Source organism: Rutidosis leptorrhynchoides, chromosome 2 (genome assembly GCF_046630445.1).
Source record: "Rutidosis leptorrhynchoides isolate AG116_Rl617_1_P2 chromosome 2, CSIRO_AGI_Rlap_v1, whole genome shotgun sequence".
Classification (NCBI taxonomy): domain Eukaryota; kingdom Viridiplantae; phylum Streptophyta; class Magnoliopsida; order Asterales; family Asteraceae; genus Rutidosis; species Rutidosis leptorrhynchoides.
In genome coordinates, this window is record NC_092334.1 from 430,783,552 (window position 1) to 430,800,440 (window position 16,889).

A 16,889-nucleotide genomic window follows, 5' to 3' on the forward strand; every position below is an offset into this window, starting at 1 on the left:
GAATGAAAGTGTTTGTAGGTGTTTTTGGTCGTTGGTGTATGGATTAGATATAAAGGATATGTAATTTTGTTTTCATGTAAATAAGTCATGAATGATTACTCATATTTTTGTAATTTTATGAGATATTTCATGCTAGTTGCCAAATGATGGTTCCCACATGTGTTAGGTGACTCACATGGGCTGCTAAGAGCTGATCATTGGAGTGTATATACCAATAGTACATACATCTAAAAGCTGTGTATTGTACGAGTACGAATACGGGTGCATACGAGTAGAATTGTTGATGAAACTGAATGAGGATGTAATTGTAAGCATTTTTGTTAAGTAGAAGTATTTTGATAAGTGTATTGAAGTCTTTCAAAAGTGTATAAATACATATTAAAACACTACATGTATATATATTTTAACTGAGTCGTTAAGTCATCGTTAGTCGTTACATGTAAATGTTGTTTTGAAACCTTTAGGTTAACGATCTTGTTAAATGTTGTTAACCCAATGTTTATAATATCAAATGAGATTTTAAATTATTATATTATCATGATATTATCATGTATGAATATCTCTTAATATGATATATATACATTAAATGTCTTTACAACGATAATCGTTACATATATGTCTCGTTTAAAAATCATTAAGTTAGTAGTCTTGTTTTTACATATGTAGTTCATTGTTAATATACTTAATGATATGTTTACTTATCATAGTATCATGTTAACTATATATATATCCATATATATGTCATCATATAGTTTTTACAAGTTTTAACGTTCGTGAATCACCGGTCAACTTGGGTGGTCAATTGTCTATATGAAACATATTTTAATTAATCAAGTCTTAACAAGTTTGATTGCTTAACATGTTGGAAACATTTAATCATGTAAATATCAATCTCAATTAATATATATAAACATGGAAAAGTTCGGGTCACTACAACACCCAAAAAGAAAAGGACCCTAAACCGCACTCACATTAACAAATCAACTCTAATGTACCTTGAACCCCATACCCGCCACTAAACTCCCACGATCCCCCACCTCCCTGTTAGCAAATAGTATTCTAGGCCCGTGTTAGCCCTTTGTAGTGACCCGAACTTTTCCATGATTATATATTAAATGAAAACTATATTTGCATGATTAAATATTTCCAACATGTTAAGCAATCAAACTTGTTAAGACTTGATTATTTGAAATGAGTTTCATCTAGACAATTGACCACCCAAGTTGACCGGCGATTCACGAACATTAAAAATTTATAAAAACTACATGATGATATATATATATATATATATATATATATATATATATATATATATATATATATATATATATATATATATATGGCTAACATGAGATTATGATAAGTAAGGATCTCACTAAGTATATTAACAATGAGTGATATACATAAAAATGAGTTTATTGAGTTAAGAAACTAGAAACGATATATATAATGATTATCGTTATAACAACGTCTTACTAAATACATATGAATCATATTAAAATTGATACACTATGTTTAACATGATAAGATGATAATTAAACATATCATTAAGTGTATTAACAATGAACTACATATGTAAAAACAAGACTACTAACTTAAGGATTTCGAAACGAGACATATATGTAACGATTATCGTTGTAACGACATTTTAATGTATATATATCATATTAAGATATATTCATACATCATAATATCATGATAATGTAATAATTTGACATCTCATTAGATATAATAAACAATGGGTTAAAAACATTAAATGAGATCGTTAACTTAAAGGTTTCAAAATAACACTTACATGTAACGACTAACGATGACTTAACGATTCAGTTAAAATGTATATACATGTAGTATTTTAAGATGTATTCATACACTTTCGAAAGACTTCAAGACACATATCAAAGTACTTCTACTTATCAAAAATGCTTACAATTACATTCTCGTTCATTTTCATCAACAATTCTACTCGTATGCAACCGTATTTGTACTCGTACAATACACAGCTTCTAGATGTATATACTATTGGTATATACATTCAATCATCAGCTCCTTAGCAGCCCTTGTGTGTCATCAAGACATGTGGGAACCATCATTAGACAACTAGCATGACTTATGAGTAAGAAAATAAAAACAAGAACTCCTTTTAACCCCACTCACCATTCCCACTCACCACCCACTCCATTTCACTTTCAATTCTCTTTCTAATTCTCTCTAAACGCACACACACTCTCTCAAGAACGAATTTTCTAGTAAACTAATCATCATCTTCATCAAAAATTACTTCAAGTATCAAGCTATAATCATCATAGGAAGAACACTTCAAGAACACTTCGAAAATCCTTTCAAGTTTGCTAGTTTACTTTCAATCTTGCAAATCCATTTCAAGTGATCACCCAACCTCAAGAAACCTTTGTTATTTACAGTAGGTTATCTTTCTAAATCAAGGTAATATTCATATTCAAGCTTTGATTCAATTTCTATAACTATAACTATCTTAATTCGAGTAGTAATCTTACTTGAACTTGTTTTTCGTGTCATGATTCTACTTCAAGAACTTCCAAGCCATCAAAGATCCTTTGAAGCTCAAATTATTTTTTCATCATTTACAGTAGGTTTACCTACTTTACTTGAGGTAGTAATGATGTTCATAACATCATTCGATTCATATATATATAACTATCTTATTCGAAGATTTGAACATGTAATCACTAGAACATAGTTTAGTTAATTCTAAACTTGTTCGCAAACAAAGTTAATCCTTCTAACTTGACTTTTAAAATCAACTAAACACATGTTCTATATCTATATGATATGCTAACTAAATGATTTAAAACCTGGAAACACGAAAAACACCGTAAAACCGGACATACGCCGTCGTAGTAACACCGCGGGCTGTTTTGGTTTAGATAATTAAAAACTATGATAAACTTTGATTTAAAAGTTGTTCTTTTGGAAAAATGATATTTCTTATGAACATGAAACCATATCCAAAAATCACGGTTAAACTCAAAGTGGAAGTATGTTTTTCAAAATGGTCATCAAGATGTCGTTCTTTCGACGGAAATGACTACCTCTTTCAAGAGTGACTTGTAACCTGTATTTCCGACTGCAAACTTATACTTTTTCTGTTTAATTTCATAAATTTCAGTTCATTATGAAACCATAGCAATTTGAATCACTCAAAACGGATTTAAAACGAAGAAGTTATGGGTAAAATAAAATTGGATATTTTTACTAGTTTTAGCTACGTGAAAATTGTAACAAATCTAAACTAATCATATCCTAGCTAACTTATATTGTATTATACATGTATTCTAACATATATTATGTAATCTTGAGATACCATAGACATGTATACAATGTTTTGACATATCATATCGACCCATCTATATATATATATATATATATATATATATATATATATATATATATATATATATATATATATTATTTGGAACAACCATAGACACTCTATATGCTGTAATGCTCGAGTTCGCTATACAGGGTTGAGGTTGATTCTAAAAATATATATACTTTGAGTTGTGATCTAGCCTGAGGCTTGTATACACTGGGTCGTGGATTGATCCAAGATAATTTATATTGATTTATTTCTGTACTGCTAACTGTGGACAACTAGTTGTAGGCTACTAACGTTGGACAGCTAACTTAATAAACTTAAATCATTAAAACGTAATAAAAATTGTTGTGAATATATTTCGATCATACTTTGATATATATATGTACATATTTGTTATAGGTTCGTGAATTGACCCGTGGCCAAGTCTTATTTTCTGACGAAGGAAAAATCTGTGAAAGTGAGTTATAGTCCCACTTTTAAAATCTAATATTTTTGGGATGAGAATACATGCAGTTTTATAAATGTTTTACAAAATAGACACAAGTACGTGAAACTACTTTCTATGATTGAATGATCGAAGCCGAATATGCCCCTTTTTGCTTGGTAGCCTAAGAATTAGTAAACCAGTCTACTAATTGATGCGAATCCTAAAGATAGATCTATTGGGCCCAACAAACCCCATCCGTTGTAGCGGATGCTTTAGTACTTCGAATTTATCATGTCCGAAGGATGTCCCGGAATGATGGGGATATTCAATATGCATCTTGTTAATGTCGGTTACCAGGTGTTCACCATATGAATGATTTTTATGCAGATTGCTATTATGCATGCATGTTGTTTATGAGAAATGAAAATATGAAATCTTGTGGTCTATTAATATAATTTGATAAATATATAGGTTAAACCTATAACTCACCAACATTTTTGTTGACGTTTTAAGCATGTTTATTCTCAGGTGATTGTTAAGAGCTTCCGCTGTTGCATGCTAATTTAAGGACAAGAATTGGAGTCAGCATGCTTGTAATATATTGTTTAAAAACTGCATTCGGAGATTTAAATCGATGTATAATATTATTGTAAACCAATATGTAATGTTCGAGTGTAAAACGTTATCTTTTAGATTATCATTACTTGATAATCTACGTTATGGTTTTTAAACCTTTATCGATAAAATAAAGGTTATGGTTTGTTTTAAAAACGAATGCAGTCTTTGAAAAATGTCTCATATAGAGGTCAAAACCTCGCAACGAAATCCATTAATATGAAACGTTTATAATCAATATGAACAGGACATTTCAGTTGGTATCCGAGCGTTGGTCTTAGAGAACCAGAAATTGCATTAGTGTGTGTCTAACCGAGTTTGTTAGGAGGCATTAGTGAGTCTGGACTTCGACCTTGTTTTCTTTAAAAACGATTGCTTAACACTTTTTGTTGGAAACTATATATATTGTTAACATGTAAATATTATGTGATATATTAATCTCTTAACGTGTTTGATATTGTGTGATAGATGTCTACCTCTAGTACAAATCCCATCGACTAACCTAATAATAATGAAGAGTCGAATATATTTTGGGAAGATTCACAAATTCCCGAAGAAGAACCGGAAGAAGAGGAACCGGAAGAAGAGGTTCCGGATGAGGAAATATTAGAAACCACAGAATAACAGATAAATAAAAGAAAATTCTCAACCAATGGACCAAAGTTAAAAATGATCAATGGTGTTTCCGCCGAGGAAACAAAATATTGGGAAAATTACCAATTTTCTGATGAATCGGATCCCGATGAGGATTCCGATGATGTTATAGAAATTACCTCGACCTAATTTGAAAAAGCAAAAGAAAATAATAAGGGAAAAGGCATCAAAATAGAAAAACCTAATTCCAACCCCGATGAACTCTACGTTAACATGAAATACCCAGATGGGGTGTACCGTAAACACCCGTATTTCTTAAGTTTTAACTATAACCCGGGGACATCTAAGCCACCAGGTTTTTCTAAACCATTTGTGAAAACAACGGCTCGTATTAAGGGAGCACCATATATCCCTAGGAAATCCTCGAAACGAACCAAGTCCGAAGAGGAAGAAACAAGTGAGTCGGAATAAAGAGTAGTAACCATGATGTGTAATATATGTATTGTAGTATGCTTGTATCTTTATGTTATATATAAAAATTGCTAGTATTATTTGTTAATTATCTTTTACGAATCTAATCCTCATCTATTTTTACAGTATAAAAACACAAAATGGATGTTAAGGATAGACAACCGAGTATTTTAGAAGACCTACCAGGGGATATGATTGATGAAATCTTGTCCAGAGTCGGTCAGAATTCACCGGCACAATTATTTATGGCGAAATTAGTGTGTCGAACATTTGAAAAACGTTCAAGGCATGCCTTAGTTTATAAAAGGCTTTCCTTTGAGAGATGGGGTATATCACATTGGGGAGACCTTAAGTTACGCCGTGTTTTCTTTAAGGCATTAAGTGCGGGGAATCCAAATGCAATTTTACGCTATGAGTTTGTAATGACCCAGGAATTTCCGACTAAATTTAAACTTAATCTTTATATGATTTCGATACGATAAGCAAAGTCTGTAAGGATAAGTCTCAAAAAGTTTGAACTGTTTCATATATTCAATTGACCTTCGACCACTCCCGACGATTCACGAACCACTAATTGTAAATAGATATGTATGTATTTAATTATATATATATATATATATACATATATATATATATATATATATATATATATATATATATATATATATATATATATATATATATATATATATATATATATATATATATATATATACACACACACATATAACAATAATAAGTTGTAATATTATATGATTTAGATTTAGAATTGAGTATATAAGATAAAATAATATGTAATATTATAATTATTTAAAACATGTCAATATATATAAATAAATTATATAGAATATATAAATAGGTTTCGAATTTATTCAGTAAACGACAGTAACACACATTCGACATTTGAATGTGATTAAGAAAATTTAAAAACGATCATAAAAGAAAATAAAAATGCTGGTGCGTAAGTGGGTTGCATCAACTTAGGGTTACTAAATATATTTTTTTTGATTTATTTTTTCTTAACGAAATTAATAACGAGTACATATATTAATAATTGTAAGTTAATATATATGTAATATATAAATTAATATATATGCAATATATAAATTTTAATACATAATCATTTATATGAATATTGTAATATAGAAACTTAGAATATATCATTCTATGTAAATAATTATGTGATAATATTAAGTGGTTGTATTTATCAATATTATTATTATTATTAGTTTTATAATATTAATAGTATTATTATTATTATTCTCTATTATTAATTATTAATAATAATAAAAAAAACAACGTCGGTAGTATGTAGACAAAAGTGGCACTGGAATTCAATTCTGTTTCTTTTCCCTTTCATACTGTATTACTTTTTCATATTCATATTTTGATTCCTTTTTGTTTGTCTGGCTCCTATAACGAATCTCTATCTTAATATACAACATATTACATATGTTTATGGAGAAACACACAACCACATATCTCTCTCACTTCTTCTTTCTTGTTTTTCTCTTTCGTGAACTATCATCAACAACCACCGCCGCCTCCACCTTCAATCTCATGAACACAACCAATTCAAATTCTGTTTCTTTGATCACTAACACCATCACCAAAACTATCCATCACCAAGAATCAACACGGTTACACAAACCCACCACAAGAACCCTTGTTGCTACTACTATTCCCTGCAACTTCTGTTAAACGATGATCACCACTTGACACCATAAACACTATCACCACCCTCATGAACCAACGACAACTATCACCATTCTACCATAACCCAAATAACACCACTCCACCTTATCACCATCGAAACCACCACCTACTTTATCTCTCTTCTACTTAGACCGAGAACCACCACCATCGTGCTATATTTTGCTAATCAGGAATACTCCAAACCACCACCTTGTTGAACCACGCCACCAACGTAAACCACCTCACCCACGAGCACACCATAACAACTGCAATCCGTGATTGTTACTGCTATTATACGTAAGTTTTCTTGTTCTTGTATTACTGCAAATAACCGAAGCCAAACACCCTCTCTGACTTCGGTCTTGATGAAACCACCACACGCCACCTCTTTCTTCATTTCTAGACCTCCATCACCTTTAATAATAAAAAAAATAATTTTTTACAATTGTAATAATAATTCTGTTTCTATCGAACCAAAGCCAAGAACCACCATTGTTTCTGTTTCGAAGCACACCTCTACTGCCCCGTTTATGTTGGGTTCGATCAGACACCATGGACACACCATAAAATTATTCCTTACAGCCTTACGTTCCCGTTTCTACTCAATTAAAACCCACGATATAACCTACATCCTGCTCTCTCTCTCATCCTCTCTCTCTTATTATTTTTCCTGTTTTACTTTCGAATACCACCACAACTACCCTAGAACCGCTACTATTGATCGAGGGCTCCTGCAACTGCGTTTTCTGTTTTGTCTTCATTGAGCTCGATATCCAAAACAATCACCAAAACCTTATTGTTTTAATACAACCGGAACCTCTATTGCCACCACCGTTAATTTCCTTTTCCTCTTTATTCTGTTAATTGTCGATGCTACTTCAGCTCTTTTAATCACGATGAAGCAAGATATTTAATAAACAATAATAATGGTGATGAGGTGTGACTTTAATAATTTAGATAAATGATTATGCAATGAGAAAAGGTGATGAGCTGTAAATAAAGGAAGACAGCAAATTTCGTCCCCTTTTCTTTCCTTTTGGGTCTGTTGCAATCGACAGGAAACCAGTTATCTATCTAGATTAAAACATGTAATGGATTCAATTACCTACAAGATGATGGACTTGTAGAATTAGGCTTTACATATGGGCTTTTGTGTTATTGGTTGGGCCGCTCAGTGCTCACGGTTTAAACAAAAAAATACAATACGTACTAAACATTATTGGACTACTATGTTATCTGTTGGACCGAAACAATGTTCAAATTAATCGAAAATGATTATAATGATAACGAGGGTGATGATATGAATGATAATGATGATATGAATCACGATGGTAATGATTAAATAATGATTAGATGATGATTAGGTGATTATTATATTGATGAGAAGCAGAAGAAAGAATACAATCTGATTTTTAGAAAAGAAACAGAAATCGGGTTATAAGGATTTAACATCCTATTTAATTCAGAAAATCAATGGCAGCGTAATGGTTGAGGTTGTTATCGGGTTAGCGGGAGGTCGCGGGTTCAAACCCGGACTTGGGCATTTTTTTTAAGGGCTACTTCTTTGAGGTAGTTTACTTATCACTTATCATTACTATTATTAGTATTACTAATATATAAAATAAAGATTTTCTATATAAAAATATATTATTAACATAAAACATAACTATATTAAGATTTTTGTAATAAATACTAATTATCTATTTAATATATAGAAAAAATAAATATATCTACTTAACTTATTAATGAAACATATAATTTATTAAAATAACAACTATATCACTAATAATATGTAAATTTGTCCGATTACCATTATATGTGTTAATATATATAACTGATATAGGTTCGTGAATCCAAGGCCAACCCTACATTTGTTCAATGACGTCATATGTATTTTTACTACGAAATACAGTATAGTGAGTTCATTTGATTCCCTTTTACTCTTTACATTTTTGGGACTGAAAATAAATGCGCTGCTTTATAACTGTTTTACAACTGCTTTATTAAATGTTTTTAAAATATATTTTGAACTGAGAATACATGAAATGCTTTTATAAATGTTTGACGAGATAGACACAAGCAAAACATTCCTCGAATAAATTATTATGCAGACAGAAGTTCTGCGGATTATTATTGAATTATGTGGACATGATAATTGTCACCATTGAATTATGTGGACATGATAATTGCCACCATTGAATTATGTGGACATGATAAATGATAATTTCCACCATTGAATTATGTGGACATGATAATTGCCACCAATTGATGTGAATGTTATGTATCGAGAGAATGATTTTATACACAGGTTATGTGTATGTTATTTTTGTGCACAAGATATGTGTACGGTTACTATGATTTATGAAAATGGTTTCGTACACAAGAAAGATGTACTGTATCTAAAAGATATAGCATGTACATTACAGGTGGGTATAGGATTCGGGCCCATTTGTACCATGCATGATTTAAATCTTGTAGTCTATCAAAATGATGAATTTTATTGTTTTATGATAAACCTATGAACTCACCAACCTTTTGGTTGACACTTTAAAGCATGTTTATTCTCAGGTATGAAAGAAATCTTCCGCTGTGCATTTGCTCATTTTAAAGACATTATTTGGAGTCGATCATCGCAATGAGACCAGATGTTGGTGACTTCGTCCAGATGGATTAGGACGGGGCATCACAGTTGGTATCAGAGCGGTGGTCTTAGCGAACCGGGTCTTGCATTAGTGTGTCTAACTGATAGTCGTTAGGATGCATTAGTGAGTATGGACTTCGACCATGTCTGCATGTCAAAAGTTTTGCTTATCATTTCGTGTCGAAAATTACCTGCTTATCATTCTTAGAGAATCACTTGCTTATCATCCTTAGTCTAGACACATCTTATTGCATTGATTGCATGATTAGTGTATATACAAAATTCATATCTTAGCATATCTGCTAATTCAAATCATAGCGTATCTGTTATTGTAAACTTTGCCTGACATTTTCTGTAGATTCCTCCGTAACTTATGGGATTTTAGTATTATATGTGCATATGTAAATTATGTATTGCAGGGTACTAATCTACATCCTATAATCTATTTCTTATCGAAAAATCCTTCATCTGATCGTACGAGATGAATTCCTCAACCAGTTCGAGTCCCTCAGATTTCGATAGCTATTCCGACAGCTATTCTGACAGCTATTCCGACATGGATATTCATCTAAGCCCCGAAAGCGGTGTCACCAAAATGAATCAATCAATCAGACATCCTCAATTCATCTGATGGTTTCATAGTCGACTAAATCAATGGAGACGAGAAGAAGGCGATCCTTTCCTGTAACATCCGTGTTACATCCGTCCCACATCGGTTGGAGAGGGGAACGAAGCATGCCTTATAAGGGTGTGGAGACCTTTCCTAGCATGACGCATTTTGGGACCACAAGCGCAGCAGATCCCATGAGAAATCTGCAGTTAAGCGTACTCAGGCGAGAGCACTACCAGGATGGGTGACCTCCTGGGAAAGTGCTTGTCGTGTTTGGTCGCCAAGAAAAATCCGTGAGCAACCTACGGGGGAGACAAGGGTACGTCCCTATCTCTGTAAAGCGGACAATATCATGCTACGGGGAACGTTTTACCTGGGGTGTTACAGAATGGTATCAGAGCTAGGCCCCAAACCAAACGTGCACAGCGAGGACGCTGTGTCCCATTTGGGGGGAGGATTGTAACATCCGTGTTACATCCGTCCCACATCGGTTGGAGAGGGGAACGAAGCATGCCTTATAAGGGTGTGGAGACCTTTCCTAGCATGACGCGTTTTGGGACCACAAGCGCAGCAGATCTCATGAGAACTCTGCAGTTAAGCGTGCTCAGGCGAGAGCACTACCAGGATGGGTGACCTCCGGGGAAAGTGCTCGTCGTGTTTGGTCACCAAGAAAAATCCGTGAGCAACCTACGGGGGAGACAAGGGTACGTCCCTATCTCTGCAAAGCGGACAATATCATGCTACGGGGAACGTTTTACCTGGGGTGTTACAGAATGTGACGACCCGGAAATTTCCGAGTAAATTTAAACTTAACCTTTATATGTTTCCGACACGATAAGCAGAATTTGTAATGTTGAATCTCAAAAAGTTTGGAACTACATTCATGTAATCAATTACCCTTTGACCGTGTTCGACGATTCACGAACAAATATGAGTATATAGATATGTATATATAATATATAATATTAACTGAAAACATTAACAAAGTATTAGATATATGATACTTTACATGAACGTATTTGTTTCGATATATTTATCGACAGAATTAAGAGATAATATCAAATGATTGAATTATCATGTACATTATGATATGATTACGGGCCTATGTTATGAGGTCCACTGTGATTTAAGAAATCTATTCTTTTTGACAACATTCGGAAAATGGTAAAGTGATTTATAAATAAGAACAAATGTGTCAATTAACGGGAACTAGACAAGGGTTAGTGGAAATTCCTGTTTAATTTCCAAGGCATGTTTTATAATATTTTTCTCGTGACCTTGATAAGATAACTATGTTAACTTTCATTTTATTTAATATGAAAATAAGAACGTGGAGTGTAAATAACTTAGATGTTGGATATCAACAAGTTAAGTAACTCGACATTTTTCATTAAGATGATTTCATACGTTTATTTAACCTTTGGACTTTATCCCATGCTTAACCAATAGACTGTAATTTAAAAACTTGAAACCTATTATGAATATATATAATTCTACTTTTCTAAAATGTTTTATGATATAACGATTTCCATTATTTTAACCTTTTAACAAAATGATTCTTAAATATATTTAGTTTTGGAAAACAAAATTATCATATTTATTTGATTTAGTTTCAAAAGTACAAAAAAAGTTTTCTGTTTAAAAAGAACTTTATTATTAAAACGTATATATCTTTTATAAATATCTAGAACCACTTTTGACAACTCATTACTTAACCAGTATGATAAAGATAATGATATTTATATTTTATTTTATTAAATATATATAACGATTTAAATTAATATTATATATATTTATACGCGTATTATACGTATATAATTTTATACTTTTACTATACTTTAACTTTACCTTTACTTCTCTTTTACTTTACTTTAACTTTAATAATTCATACTTTAATAATTCACTTTAATAATTCACTTTAATAATTCATACTTTAATATTTCACTTTAATAATTCACTTTAATAATTCATACTTTAATAATTCACTTTAATAATTCACTTTAATAATTCATACTTTAATAATTCACTTTAATAATTCATACTTTAATAATTCAAAAATCTATTATAAATAGAATTGAATAGGTTTCATTATTTGATAGAAACTTGAAAATATATTTCTCTAAACTCTCTCAATCGAATTACATATATGTATTTTCTTTGTATTATTTCAAGATATTATTAGTATACATAAAATACTACGACGGAGTTATACTCAGACGATTTCAAAATAAGTTTTCAAACGGGATAAAGCTAAGGAAATTATGGGTTATAGCTATGGAGGTTATGGGTATTGATCGATAGTATTGATCGTGAGTCAAACTAGTGTTTATCATCTCCGTTGCGTCTACGTACTTTTCCTGCAATATTGAATCTCAATATTGATACGTTCGTGAATCCAAGGCCAACATTGCACTTGTTCAATGACGTCATATGTATTTTTACTACAAAATACAGTATTGTGTGTTTCATTACTCCCTTTTTATATATATTTTTGGGACTGAGAATACATGCGCTGTTTTTATTAATATTTTACGAAATAGGCACAAGTACAAAAACTAATTCTACGTGGGTTTAAACCAGAAATATACCCTTAGCTTGGTAACATTAAACTACTTGTCTATGTACGGTAGGCGCGAATCCTAAAGATAGATCTATTGGGCCTAACAAACCCCATCCTGACTATGGGATGCTTTAGTACTTCGAGGTTATTTTAAACACACCTGATCTGGTGTACTTCAGAGGGTAAAACGTGAACGTTAAGGCTTGTTACCGGGTGCCTACAACTTATAGAATACTTTTATACACTTGCGAGTGTACATATATTTATAAACGGAAATCTTGTGGTCTATTAATATATTGAAATGATTGTTATGATAAACCTATGAACTCACCAACCTTTTGGTTTACACTTTAAAGCATGTTTATTCTCAGGTATTAAAGAAATCTTCCGCTGTGCATTAGCTCATTTTAAGGATATTACTTGGAGTCATTCATGGCATATTTTGAAAGACGTTGCATTCAAGTCATTGAGTTCATCAAGATTATTATTAAGTCAATTATAGTTGGATGTATTATGAAATGGTGTGCATACCATCAATTTTCATTGTAAAGAAAGTTTATCTTTTAAAAACGAATGCAATGTTTGTAAAATGTATCATATAGAGGTCAAATACCTCGCGATGTAATCAACTATTGTGAATCGTTTATAATGTATATGAACGGGTCCTTTCAGTTGGTATCAGAGCTGGTTTAATGCCGTTTATTAGCGGGTTAATCGTAGAGGGGGTTCTCACAGTGTTACCTGTGACGAAGCATTGGCTCTTGCCCATCGCGGTCCCTATTAAGGTTGGCTGTACTGCCGAGAGGCGGGCTGTAAAATCAGTGTCTGAGGTACGCTCAGTGGTCACCAGGCGGTTAGCTGGGAAGGCACTGAGTGGGATGCATCCCCACTGTTATTTCAGTTGGTATCAGAGCGATGGTCTTAGCGAACCAGGTCTTGTATTAGTGTGTCTAACTGATAGTTGTTAAGATGCATTAGTGAGTCTGGACTTCGACCGTGTCTGCATGTCAAAAGTTTTGTTTATCATTTTTAGTCAGAAATCATCTACTTACCATTCTTAGGAAATTACCTGCTTATCATTCTTAGTCTAGACACGTCTTGCTGCATTGATTGCATGAATAGTGTATAGACAAAATTCATATCTTAGCGTATCTGCTAAATCATATCTTATCGTATCTATTACCGTAAACTTTTCCTGACATATTCCGTAAATTCCTCCGTAATCTATGAAATCTTTTGATCTATATATATATAGTTATTCTATGTAGTTAGAATATCACTCGATAGCCGGAAAATCATTTCGTATCGAAAAATCCTTTATCAAATCGTACGAAATGGAATTCGTCATCAGTTCAAGTTCCTCGAATTCCGAAATGAAATTCCACTTAAGCTCCGAAAGCAGTGTGACTGGAATGGATCAACCAATCAGCCATCATCTATTCTGGATGAATTGGGGATGGGTTCGTAGCCTCCTTAATCATTGGAGACAAGAAGAAGGCGATCCTTTCCATCCACCACATTGCCCTCTTGGCAATGAACGTGAAGCACTTACCGGCGAACCTGTCCGAAACACCATTTTCTCTCTCATTTCCAGAGTATCTCGTCATGATTATATACTACACCAAATTCTAGATCTTATTTATTCGCTCGTCCGAACCGACAATCACCCCGGTGTAATAGAAGAAGTCAACGAGCTTCGCGCTCGGGTAGTAGCTTTGGAGAATATGGTGCAAAGGTTACAAACACCAGCAGCAGCACCAGCAACATAACCAGTACCACCATCAACAACATCAACAGTACCATTACCACCACCAACAACAACCGCATCGCAAACCTCAACTTCACAATCTGTCCCATGAACATCGACGTCATACGCCCTGTAGATACTAAGGAATACCACAACGATGAAGTATTGATTCATAACTTCATTGGGAAAACATTCTACGATGATTATGTAATTTCTAAATTTTAGAAATTATCTATCCTAGCCTTAACCATAAATCAAGTGAGTTTAATTTAATATTAACTCATTAAATCTATATTACATCTGAAGAAATATACACATATATTTCCATAAAGACTGTAATAAAATTCTTTTGTACAAAATATTAATTGTGACATTTTTTTTAACGGGTAGGTAATACCCAAGAGATATATAAATTCACAATTAATATGTTACATTCTTCGAATCTGATTCAGCAAATCATCTATTATACTCCCTACTTTCACAACAATATACATTCTTTTATAGAAATCAAAACAACCATACTCGTTCAAAAATCTAATTACATATTCTGATTTTGAAATTGCCGAATTCAATTCAAGTTATAACCGGTATCATCACTCTTAGATTCTTACATCTTTCAAAGCTATACTTTAATTTCAAAACTGTGTTAGAACATCGTATGTATATTAACGATTATAATCTGTGTTCAAGCCCTTCGAAATACCTAAAGACACTTCAAATAATGGACAATCGAGATGATGATCCAACCATATGTTATCCACAGTTACGTACCTGAAAAACTCTTGAAACCAAAGTCATAATTTAACATGTATCCATGTCAGACCTTTTGGCATTTACTAGATAAAATAACTTTTCAATCCCTTCTAAAAATAGACGGTTTTGTCACAGCTCCAGCAAACCAACTTCAATTGTTCATTCGAATAAGCCTTATTATAATGATTACCCCTTCATCATTATTACCGGGGAACCTTTCATATGTCACCACATTAGCAGTAAACTTATTAACAACTTCATTGATCTTTGACTTTCCGAAAAACCTTTATATTTATCAAAACCCCATCATTTACTCATCTGCATCTTGTAACGAGAATTGCGATACAAATCATCGAAAATTAGCAATCAGTATTTTGAAATCTCGCAGCATGTCTACGCCAACAATTATATGTGTATATCTTCTGGATTTATATACTTTGAATGTGAAGTTTCTGAAAAACACCCTAAACTGCGAACTAGTTCTCGAAATACTGATGAAGCAGCAAAAACTATAAACGACCTTAACAGTAAAAAGTTTGATGATAAAGAGTAGTGTGTTGGCAAAGCTCAGAAAAAGAGAAGATTTGGTACTGAAAAATACGGATTGAGCAAACCATGAAGAAGGCTGTGGATAAATCACAAGGACGAAATCTACCTTCAAAGAATCCAAATGATTCTGTGTCTGCTAAAGTCATTATCGAATACCTTGCTCCTGACTCTAAACCCTTACGGACAATATTCTTCATCATCCTCTGATATTAGAAATTTTAAGATATCATCGTATCTTTCATTATAAATATTCTCCATATTTCTGAAGATATTTCCATAATTATTCTTATCTGAAATCATTTACCTCTTCGTGCTGTCTGTATTACATCATAAAAGAAACTATTTTAGTTTCTAAATTTTAAAACTTTCGAATTTAAAATAGGAATATTTTTGAAGTAGTGTTGGGAACTGAAGCATGAACTAGTATAATATAATGACACTTGATCAACGTGATTATATTACAGTAAGTCATGCTGAGTTTCTAAATGGAACGTGATGATTCACAGATCATAATGTCATCATGTGCTATGTTACACGACTCTTGTATTCTCTTTAACCTCTAAAATATCAAGAAAATATTTCTTGATGATTTGGCCTTTTCGGAGGTATTCTAGTAATTTGACAAGTCAAGATCGTGCCATTACAATTTCCTTCTTAGAACATTAACAATGTTCATTCCGAAATTCATATATGCGAATTCTGGACCATTACAAGCGGTGCTTAATCGCAAAAAGAAGAAACGAAAGGACAAAACTCCGAAATAGAAATTGGGGTATAAATCGCAACAAATAAAAGAGAGCATTAATTGGGGATGACAATGATTATAGAAGACAGAAGCAGGGACATCGAAATATAAGGGAAGATATAAAACC

General features: G+C 32.4%; 1 pseudogene; it reads right to left on the reverse strand.

Moving 5' to 3' along the window:
* LOC139889216 (SNAP25 homologous protein SNAP33-like) overlaps positions 1-7,187 on the reverse strand; it is a 44,853-nt pseudogene extending 37,666 nt beyond the window's left edge.
* Between the last annotated feature and the right edge of the window lie 9,702 nt (positions 7,188-16,889).